Raw genomic sequence first — 11,989 nt, 5'->3', positions numbered from 1 at the left:
CCCTGAGGTGAGTTTCCTGTATGCAGCAAAATGTTGGGTTCTACTTATGTAGCCAGTCTGTTAGTCTATGTCTTTTTATTGGGGAATTGAGTCCATTAATATTCAGAGATATTAAGGAAAAGTAATTGTTGCTTCCTGTTATTTTTGTTGTTTTAGTTGGGATTCTGTTCTTGTGGCTGTCTTCTTTTAGGTTTGTTGAAGGATTACTTTCTTGCTTTTTCTATGGTGTAATTTTTGTCCTCTTGCTGGTGTTTTTTTCTTTATTATCTTTTGAAGGGCTGAATTCATGGAAAGATATTGTGTGAATTTGGTTTTGCCGTTGAATACTTTGGTTTCTCCAAACCAAAGTATGGTAATTGAGAGTTTTGCTGGGTATTGTAGCCTGGGCTGGCATTTGTGCTCTCTTAGGGTCTGTATAACATCTGTCGAGGATCTTCTGGCTTTCATAGTCTCTGGTGAAAAGTCTCGGGTAACTCTAATAGGTTTGCCTTTATATATTACTTGACTTTTTCCATTAATGCTTTTAATATTCTATCTCTATTTAGTGCATTTGTTGTTCTGATTATTATATGTTGGGAGGAATTTCTTTTCTGTTCCAGTCTATTTGGAGTTCTGTAGGCTTCTTGTATATTCATGGGCATCACTTTCTTTAGGTTAGGGAAGTTTTCTTCAATAATTTTACTGGCCCTTTAAGTTTAAAATCTTCATTCTCATCTATACCTATTATCCTTAGGTTTCATCTTCTCATTGTGTCCTGGATTTCCTGGATGTTTTGAGTTAGGATCTTTTTGCATTTTGCATTTTCTTTGATTGTGGTGTCCATGTTCTCTATGGAATCTTCAGCACCTGAGATTCTCTCTTCCATCTCTTGTATGCTGTTGCTGATGCTCGAATCTATGGTTTCTGATTTCTTTCCTAGGATTTCTATCTCCAGAGTTGTCTTTCCTTGGGTTTTCTTTATTGTTCCTACTTCCAATTTTAGGTATTGGATGGTTTTGTTCAATTACATCACCTGTTTGGATGTGTTTTTCTGTAATTCTTTAAGGGAATTTTGTGTTTCTTCTTTAAGGGCTTCTACTTGTTTAGCAGTGTTTTCCTGTAATTCTTTAACAATTTTTGTGCTTCCTCTTTAGGGACTTATACCTGTTTAATAGTGTTCTCCTGTATTTCTTTAAGTGAGTTATTAATGTCCTTCTTAAAATCCTCTACCAGCATCATGAGATATGTTTTTACATCCTTATCTTGATTTTCGGGTGTGTTGGGGTATCCAGGACTTGCTGTGGTGGGAGTGATGGGTTCTGATGATGCTGAGTGGTCTTGTTTTCTGTTAGTAAAATTCCTACCTTGGCTTTCGTCATCTGGTAATCTCTGGAATTAGTTGTCATAGTTGTCTGTGGCTGGAGCTTGTTCCTCTTGTGATTCTGTTAGCCTCTGTCAGCACTTCTGGGAATACATCTCTCTTCTGAGTCACAGTGGTCAGAGCAATCACTTCAAGCAAGCTCTCCTCTTGCAGGGAAAGTGCACAAAGGTCTGGGTCTCAGCTCTGCCTCCTGGCTGAAGATGATGGCCCAAAAGGGACCCTATCCAAGAATCCATGTTGCTTTTGCAGTCCAGTAAGTTCTCCTGAGCAGACTGGTCTCTGACGATCCCGGGATACAAGATAGTTTTCTCACCTGGTCCCAGGGGCAGAGCCCTCCCTGGAGGCTGACTCTCCTCTCGTGGTGAAAGTGCCCTGAGGTCTGGGTCTCAGCTCTGCATCCAGGCTGAAGATAAAGGGCCAAAAAGCACCCTGTCTGAGAAGCTATTTCATTTCTTTTCCTAATTTTAGACATTCTGACTATTGTAGAATAGAATCTCATAACAGTTTTCATTTTCATTTTCCTCAGCTCTGACAGAGATGCCCAAGATCAAAGCCCTTCCATCAAGATTAATAAATTTATGGGGAAAAAGGAAACATAAATATTTACTCATATATTCCAATAACAAAAATAAGACAATGCTTCTTTATCAGTTTTTTATGTCTTATAAAAGGATTGGAATTATATGAAACATTATCTCCTGCATACTTTGATATATTATCATAAATATTTCTATTACATTTTAAAATATAGTGAATTTTGACTAATTGACCTGAGGGTTGAAAGTGAATAAAAGAATGAAACTGGGATTTGTCAAGCTGAAGGAACACACATCATAAAACCATACTTTTTTGACCCTCCTCTCTCCTAAGCGTACCTTCTACCATCTATACTACATTTTGGATAGGCTATAAGAAAGAGCAAAGGTACTAAAAGGGGTGCCTATAGACCTCTCAGGATCCAGGAAGAATTGGAATATGAAAAGACAATAGCATCTCAGGTTCCATGTAGGCTCACCCTAATCCATAAGGTGAGGAAGAGGAACAGTCTCAAGATGTTCTCCAAATCACATGATTTTCATCCTTCTCTCTCTCTCCATGATTCCGATATTTCTTTCCATGCATCTTCTTGGGGAGCCGCCATTTGTAAAATGGGAACTCCGCAGAACAGCAGTAAGGTTTCCATAACCTCAGGGACTTGCTTTCTGTTTTGAAGATGAAGTGCCCTATTGGGAAACTAGATCCTATCTGCTGAGGGAATTCTCCTAGGATCTTTAATAAAACTCTGAAGAGTTGAATAGGGCCATGTTGATAATGTTGGTATAAGTAGATGTGATAAAACACAGGAAACATGCCTTTCTGAGGTGATCCCAGTTGGCATTACTCCTTTGTAAGAGAAGCCATGGGTTCCTCCTCAGGATGGTGATGAACATTTTCCAAAGAGGTTCTTAGAATTTCTGACAGGTTTAGGAGAAGGACTGACTTCATGGATCAGTAGGCTGCATGTGGGTAACTGATGAATATAGTGAACTAATTGCCACAGTCTTCTCATTGTAAACATTGGTTTTACCCTACCCGATGAGATGGATTGCATTTCGGCATGTGTTAAGTTTTAAAAAGTAGTAAAAAGAGTGGTCTGGCTATTTTTGAGAAGGGAACTTTTATAACATTCAGTAATAGGATACCCCAGGCTGTTTGAAACTTGTGGTGTTCCTCTTGTCCCAGCTTATTAAGTATTGACATATCAGATGTGATCCACCATGATGGACTTTTATGAGTTGTTTTGTCTTATTTTCAGACAGGACCTTGTTATGTAGACAAAGCTGTCATGAAACTACAATTTCTCCTGCCACTATATCCAAAGTGGTGGGATTATTATAGGTGTGTACCAATGTCTTGAGCTGAGACCTGGCTCCTTTTGTTAACCTCAGATGGGTTTTAAAGCTCTTGACCATGACTTAGGATGGTGGCTTAGAAGGTAAAAGCTTTGAAGACAAGTGTGATGCCCTGAGTATGTATGATCTCCTGAGTTCTTGTACTAGGAAAGAGGGAACAAACCCTAGCAAGTAGAAGCATGTGCATGAACACACACAGACACAGACACACACACACACACACACACACACACACAGAGAGAGAGAGAGAGAGAGAGAGAGAGAGAGAGAGAGAGAGAGCACTTCTGATAGGACTCTTTTGGCGAGCACACCATAGAATGAGTAATAGTGTCAGGCCTTGCAGCCTCCCCTTGGGCTGGTTTCCAATTTGGACCTATCACTGGACATCATTCTACTCAGGCTTTTCTCCACTTTTTCCCCATGTAGTTCTTTCAGACAGCAATTACTCTGGGTTAGAGTTTTTGACTGTAAGATGGCATGGCCATCCCTCCACCTGATGCCCTGTCTTTCTATTGGAATTGGAACAACAAATTCCCTCTCTCCACTGGAGGGCATTTCATCTAAGGTCTATCCCTTTGAGTTCTGAAAGTGGATATTATCCAAAAATGTACAGAATACCCAGGATACATTCCACAGAACTCAAGAAGGCTAACAAGCTGAAGGGCCCAATGAGGATATCTCAATCCCACTTTGGAGAGAGAAGAAGCAACCATAGGATTGGGGGAGGGAGTTGAGTGAGAAAGGGGACAGGGAGGGGAAGCTGTGAACATGAGTGTGGGGAACTGGACTGAAGCCCTTAGGCCCAGGAAAAAGAATAGAAACAGGTAATTCTGGGAGGTTAGAAGTTGAGGTGAATCTCTAGAATGTACTAGAGACCTGAGAGGTGAGAGACTCTATTCTCAGAACTCAGAGGGAAGGACCTTAGATTAGTCTTAGTTGTTGCTGACTGTACTAAACACAATGAATTAACTTTTTGTATATGATTTGGCGGAAAACAATTTCCCCCAAATATGAAAGAGATATGTGTTAAAGTACTAAAAGCATATAGAACATCAAATAGACACATAATAATCAAACACTGTATGCATAGAGAAATAAAAATACTAAAATTTTGAAGGAAAACAACAAAGTCACATATAAATGCTGACCCCTTAGAACAACACCTGACTTTTAAATAGAGATTCTAAAATATGGGTCTGGACCGATGTTGTATGTGTTGCCACACAGCTCCATTCTAATTGGTGTAAGGTGGAATCTTGGGGTCATTGTGATTTGCATTCCTCTGATCACTAAGGACTTTGAACATTCATATATTCTTAAAAATGTGATTCACCTCTAATTAATCTTGTTTGATGATTATTTTTGATTGTTTGGAATTTTATTTAGAACTATCTCTGAACTATTTAATGTTATTAGTTTCTGTCAATACTTAAGCAACTAGTGTGGACAAACTAACAATATAACTGGGTTGTACTACTAATTTCATGGTTCCTGGAATGTATAAAAAGAAGCTTACTGAATATGAACATTCATTGTCCTCTGCTTCTCAACTATGTGAATTACTTTAGTACCAACAAACTACTAACATCAGAAATGCTATATGATGGTATATTGAGTCCTCAAGTAATGAACTACTTTTCCTCATGTAAATAATTTTCTAGAATTCTTTTTCACAGAAATAGGAGTATAGTTTCTTTTTAAAAATGTTAATACAATGCACAGTATAGAGTTGGATTTATATTGTACTACTAAATAGTTGATTCTTAACCATGAGGACTGTTTTATGGTGAGAATCTGGAAGAATTTGTTCAGATAAATCCCCAACTTTCATTTATTGACCAGTAATTAGAATGTCATTCTGATTGTAATTTGGAAGAAAAAATTGATAAAGTTATTCTAGTGGATCTGTCACATGAATACAAGTCTCTGAGTAAAAAAGGTAGAGGAGAATACAGAAAACACCATTTTCAAAGTCATTGGGGAATCATGAGTCAGGCACATTGGAGACTAAGCAATAACAAAATTTAATACCATTTATTATAATAGATAAGAGTATGTAATACACAATGTAAAATAAATATAGTGAATGAAACTATTTTTAACAAATAATATGGCTAAATATAAAACTGAAGTTATTTCTTGTAATAATCTTTTCTGCTATGGTTAAGTGGGAGGTAGAATGGAACACTGAAATAGAATGACCGATACCTTCTTTAGTCATGAAGAAGTTTCTCTTGTGGGAAGTTATATGTTGTAATTGTTTAGCTGTCCCCTGCTAAATGAAACACAAAAATGTCACTGTTAGAGAAACAGTCTCAAATGATAGATTCACCCCACTTTAAATAAGACTAGTTTTTCAGCATATATTCAGACCTCTGCACAAAGATTTACTTGAGTTAACAATGTATCTGATTTTGAATGCTGTTACCTGTTAAATCAGGTATGTTTTAGCCTCTTTATGATTTTTCATATATTTGTTGTAGTGGATCAGCTAAGCATTTGACAAGATTATTTCTCAAATGAAATTATACAAACATCTTTTTTTTGTTGTTGTTCAAGGATAACAAAGTATATTGGCACATGGTTAAATCTTGTAGTATGTTCAATGGACTTTTAAAACAAATAATTGTTTCTAAGTGATCTTTTGAAAAGTAATTTCATATCTAAGTTATCTCTTGAGACTTATGGGAAGAAAGGTGAGAAATATAGCAGCTAATATTCTGGAATTCTTACATAGGTTAAATAAGGAGTCCCTCTATCATACATATATCGAATATATGTATATGAGTATGTATATGTCTGTTTCTATAGGCATACCTATGTATTACATATATTCCTATATAATTTAATTAAAGTGTTGTTTAAAAAAATTTTCCTGTACTCTAATATCATGATATGCACCAGTGCTGCTCTGATATTTACAAATTTATGAAATCAGGAAATGATATCAACTTTCTATCCAGTTAATGACTAATTAAAATTTCTCTTAAGCTGTAGAATCTTCCTTCTGAGAAGCAGCAGATAAAATCTTTAATTCTTCAGTATTCGCATTTCCCAGTGAGGCTATCTATGGCTTTTTCATAATAGGTTACTTACCAGCAGTATTTGCTGAAGTCTTTATGTCATCTGACCTCTTTTGATAATCATTGCAAATGATATTGTCATCTTTGCCAAATATATCTACATAGTTGTCAATTATGATTTGGATAATTGACATCTGTAACAACACAAGGCAAAAACAAGATCCTCTGTCATTTTACAGAGTTTACAAAATTAAAATCAATAAAAAATTGAAATCTAAAATGTTGAGGAAAATAGCAGTTACTACGAGCAAATATGAACCTGTGAAACGAATCCTCTGTCTGAAATGGAGACTCTAAGTTCTTTACAATTTACTTAACCTGGTTAAAATTTCATACATATTGCAAAAAATGGAGGAACTATTAAAGCAGAGTAAGATATATATATAATGCAATGTGCTTTTATATTACCAGCAATGCAGTTGGGGTGAATATTTCATAATTATAATAGTTTCACCACTATGAAGCACAACCATTATATGCTCCAAAATATGGATATAATGGAAAACAAACAAACAAAACACAGGGTAATCAGGATTTTTTTCAACTGCACTGTAGTCTTCTTTGAATAACATTATACACACAACATATTATAGGCTAATCATTATCTAAAATAAATATCTGAAAGGAAGCAAAAAAAAAAAAAAAGAAAAGAATGAAAGAACAAAAAACTTATTCACTTACTTGAAACTACATAAACAATCTCCCTTCCCAAACCTTCCAGAAATAAATCAATGCATCTCCCACTCCAGTAGAATGCAGTCCTACAGTGTCCTTTAACAGCAGTAAAAATCAGAGGTGTTCCCAATTCCTGGATCACCATGAGAACTTTGTTCCCAAAGGGAAAAATCAGATCCCATTACCTTTTTTTGAGAGGTCACTCCCAAATAATGAGTTCCTACAACTTGGGTCCCACAACACATGTGGGGCAATGAGGACAGATAAGATGTAGGAGTCTAGGTGATTCCTGGTAGAGGTTTAAATTTTTAGAAGCACTCAAACCAGCTCTTTGAGTGTGTATGTGTGTGGTGTGTGTGTGTGTGTGTGTGTGTGTGTGTGTGTGTGTGTGTGTGTGAGAGAGAGAGAGAGAGAGAGAGAGAGAGAGAGAGAGAGAGAGAGAGAGAGAGAGCCTTGCTGAAGATTCATCTAAGACCCTATCACAACATGCTATGTTATTTGAGTTTTATGAGCAAGGACACCTTACACTAAATGATTTTACATCTTGCTATCTATAGACTAACAAATATGTGAAAACCTTAGAATGTATATGATCATCTCTGTCCTTGTGGTTATAATATAAAAAGTAAGGCACCTATGTGTGCATTTGCTCAGAATATAGTTAGTGACCTCTGGATGAAAATATAGCTTAAGGCTCAGAAATTATATATTCTAGAAGGACACATTTGAATACCACATACATGAACACAGAAGTGCATGAAGTCTCTCTCTCTCTCTCTCTGTCTCGCTCTCTTTCTCTCTCACACACACACACAGAGTGAGTATGATAAATTTAAAGAAAACTTCTAATATTTTGCTGAATATCTGAAAACTTCTGTACAATTTAAAAACAACAAAGTATTATAGAGAACAACACGAGATAAATAATTCACATAGGATTTTTATTGACTTTACTGTAAAATATTATGTTTCTAGAGCATTTTAAACATATTAAGATCTAACTAATGATTGCTAACATATATGCCTTTCTTCCTGGTGGTGATGTTGTTTATAAAACAGACATATTTCAAGAGATAGAGTCTTTTTAAATAAAATAGTTCTAAAAATACAGTTTTTAAAGAATGAAAATGAAAAGACAACTGGGATTTTTTTTGTATATGTTAAAATATTTCGTGACTCATGGTGAACCAGGGATATGTAACTAATTCTCAGGAGAGACAATCAACCTTATAGTAGATCACATGATCCTACTATGAGGAAAAATAGGTTATTAATAATTGTTCAATGATACATAAAATGTTTAATCTAGAAAACAAGGAACCATAACCTCAGATAAAAATAAAAACCCTGTAAATAATGAAAATACATATTAATAAACTAAATTTGAAACAAAGAGGTGTTGCTATCATTAACAAGGTATGAATTTCAAACAGATTACTTAAAGCCATGTAGCAAAATGCTGTCCTCCAGCCATGGCATAAGCATTGACTCATGAGGACAGTGCAGTTAATTGTTATCTATACAATATTAAATTAAAATATCAATATTTTATATATTTGTATTTGAAGTGAGTGAAGAGTAGGAGAAGATATGCTCAAAAGTAGGGAGAGGTTTGGGGATATCTTGGAATTCATGCAGGTGATTTGGAAGTGGATTTCTATACTTATATAAAATTATCAAATAAAGATGATTCTAAAATCATCCATATCTACGTATTTTAAAATATAAACAGAAGTCTGAAGGATCTTTGTTTAATCCTAAGAATAAGAGAGAGAAAGAAAAGGAAAATTGGGAGGACAAGAAATTCTTAAGAATAGCAAAAACATTTTCCTAATTCCTCAATAGGAAAAAATACAGGTTTATCTTAAGTGGAATGAAATGCATAGATGATTCAAAGAACCCTCAAAGCTAAAAGACCAAACTATAAACATAAAATCAAAGAAAAATATATGAAAGATTATTGTTGAATATTCACTAGAGAACACATAGAAACAAGAGTGATGGAGGATATTTATTTAAATTAGAAGAATGTTTTCATGTTCTGAAAACATCTCTTCAAGGACCAAAGGGAAATAAACATATCATCACATGAAGAAAAGCTAGAAAGTATATATTACCAATTTTCTGAACTACATAAAATGTTTCAATATAATGTCAGGATAAAATATGAAAGCACGAGAGTCATGGGTGAAAATCAGTAAAAATGTTTACTTTAAAGGCATTGGATCTAAGTCACAATGGTGTTGTAAGACATCAGGAAGATTGCTCTTGTACAATGCTGAACATTTGCCATAGCTGAAATCAAGCAGCAGAGGCAAGAGAGCATTTCCTAGAGGACTACCTGCTCTTCTGCTCTTCTCTGTCCTCAGGACACATATGATTCAACCAAGCTAGTGAGTGTTCTCCTAATTTATGTCACTGTTTAGAAAGTAGTTTTATACTACACTATTCTCTCCAATTATTATTTTGTTAACATAGGAAGTATGAAAATCAAATTGCATGGTGATCATTATATACATTTTTTTTGCTTAGAAAATTTTCAACTGTGACATGTTAGAATATTGACTCTAGGTACATTTTATACCCATTAGCACTTATAAAAGTCTGAGAGATGGTGATCCTCTATATTATATTCTGGTTTACAGTAGGAATGCTCTTCAATGCTCTGCATGCTATATAACAATTAAATTTTTGATCTCCACTAATCCCAATAGTTAAAATGGACCAATAATATAACTATTAGAAAAATAGACAATTATTTAATAGCTATGTATGTAACTCAATGATAAAACTACTATGTAGTATGTATTAGGTCATGAACTTTATCCTAAGCACTGTATGCAAACACAAACACACACACGCACACACACACACACACACACACACCAATGGTAAGTTAATAAAAATGATTTCTAAACAGAAGTTACATAACCAACCCTATGCCCAGAACATTCAAATAACTACAAGGATAAAGAGCCATGATTATGTAGTTGTCCTTCCAAAGCAGGTGTGAGGATGCACAGAGACATACTGAAAGAGGTAAAGTGATACAATGTTATGAAACATGTGAATGTGGAGAGCAAATTAATTCTTGATAATATATTGCTCTGTTTATGATTTGTTTTTGGTTATCTTATATAATAACAATTATTTTGATTATACAGAAATATTTTATAATAAATAATAGTTGAGCAACACAAAAGTTAATATATAAGCAATAAGAACTCAGGGGTAAAAGCATTCTAATTCTAATAATACTTGGCTTGGAAATGTATGCTGTTGCAACTAACTGATGTAATTTACAGTCATTTACCAAAAAATATTTATTCTTTTTTGTTACTTTGGAATGTGGATCAATTTAGCTTAATATTGCTTTCTAAATATTCCTTATAATATAAAAAACACATGTGTACATGCCATACACATATAGCTTTTCCATATATGTAAATTCTTACTATGTCTCTCCTCTACCCTCTTCTTACGCCTCTATCTTCCATTACTCTACAAACTGCCTCTATCTCTGCTAGTCATGAACTTCAAATATTAGTTTTGGAATTGTAATCACATACACTGTCACAGCTTGTGATGTCCTCAGTAAATATCTCCAGTGAGAAATTTTTCTTGATACCCTTCTTGGTTTCATTAATGGATCTGCTCAAATGCAATAAAACACACACTATAGTAAAATTAATTTGCTAGTAGGTTATTTTAAGCTGATCACTGTTAATATTTTATAAGCATCTTCTTAGTGGTAAATACAAAAGATTTTTGTTGTTGTTGCTGTTGTTGTTTTTGGAGGGGGTGGGTATATATAGAGAGTTTAAGCTGATCACTGTTAATATTTTATAAGCATCTTCTTAGTGGTAAATACAAAAGATTTTTGTTGTTGTTGTTGTTGTTTTTGGAGGGGGTGGGTATATATAGAGAGATGCTCAGTGGATACGGCACTTGCCTTGAAGGGACAAAGATCTCAGCAGCTGGCCTAACCTGCTCCATGCCAATGAGAGACCATTTCAATGAAGGAGACTGTGTTCCTGGTGTAATGTCAAAATGTCCTTCACCCTCTGTGTGGACACGCACACATGTGTACCTACACCTAAACACGCATACAAGAACATTCAGGAAAGAAAAATCTGAATCTATTCAGGAGAGTTTTGCTCATGGTGAACTTAAAATATTAACTCTCCCTTGAATAGACAATGCTTTCAGAGCCCTCTCTTGCTCAGTAAAACTGAAGCTGGTTCCCTGATTCTAAAGCCTACCAGCAACAGGCTTCAGGGAAGCTCTTGAGCAAGCTCCGCCTCCCGTGCCCAGCTTGCTGTTCCTACCTTCCCCATGCCACAGTTGCTCCATTTTGCTATGGTCTATCGTCTATGCTGGCTTAGCATGTGTGTAAATATAGCATCCGGGGTTGTATTTATCCAACTAACCTGCTCGTTCCCTTCAGGAGAGAGCAGCATCTATTCCTGTCTGTGTCTCCCACCCCTACAACGATGCTGGCACAGAAGACTTTTGTAAACACTTATTAAAATGAATGTATCTATAACTCAGTTAGTCCATAAGCCGTCCCGTACATTCCATTCTCTACTCCTTGCCACGTGCAATCTCAACGGATCTAAACGGTAGAAAGAAGCAGGTAGCAGTTGGAAAGAATGTTTAACATAAGCACAAGCTGTGCGTCTCTCATGTATCAGGACAGAGGGGAGTGTAGTCTAAGACCATGCTTTGCCTCACTGAATTCTAGCGTACAAGGAGATTCTGTCATATCAGTATAAAATTAAAATATAATCACAAGTAAAATACCTTTTGAGGAAATAGTACCATTTTTCTTTCTGTTTTTTGGAACTGTAATGTTAAAAGGGAAAAACAAGATTAGAGTCTTGACAATACTAAGACTTTTAAGATTATTGCTCATAAAAATTATTATAAGCCAATGGCCATCATGAGGGTGTAGCTGTAGATGGTATTCTCCACATGAC

The 11,989-nt window shown here is 35.3% G+C and overlaps 1 long non-coding RNA gene across 1 annotated transcript; it reads right to left on the bottom strand.

Moving 5' to 3' along the window:
• Positions 1-5,491: 5,491 nt before the first annotated feature.
• LOC110290654 (uncharacterized) lies at positions 5,492-11,547 on the bottom strand. The gene is made up of 3 exons (XR_002377482.2): positions 11,441-11,547; positions 6,349-6,469; positions 5,492-5,527 (listed from the first exon to the last, which is right to left on the bottom strand). It is a non-coding gene; the product is annotated as an uncharacterized LOC110290654 (long non-coding RNA).
• Between the last annotated feature and the right edge of the window lie 442 nt (positions 11,548-11,989).

Source organism: Mus caroli, unplaced genomic scaffold (assembly GCF_978045245.1).
Source record: "Mus caroli unplaced genomic scaffold, Mus_caroli_1 scaffold_3, whole genome shotgun sequence".
Taxonomy (NCBI): Eukaryota; Metazoa; Chordata; class Mammalia; order Rodentia; family Muridae; genus Mus; species Mus caroli.
The sequence above is the reverse complement of the archived record's forward strand: the minus strand, read 5'-3'. Positions and strand labels throughout refer to the sequence as shown.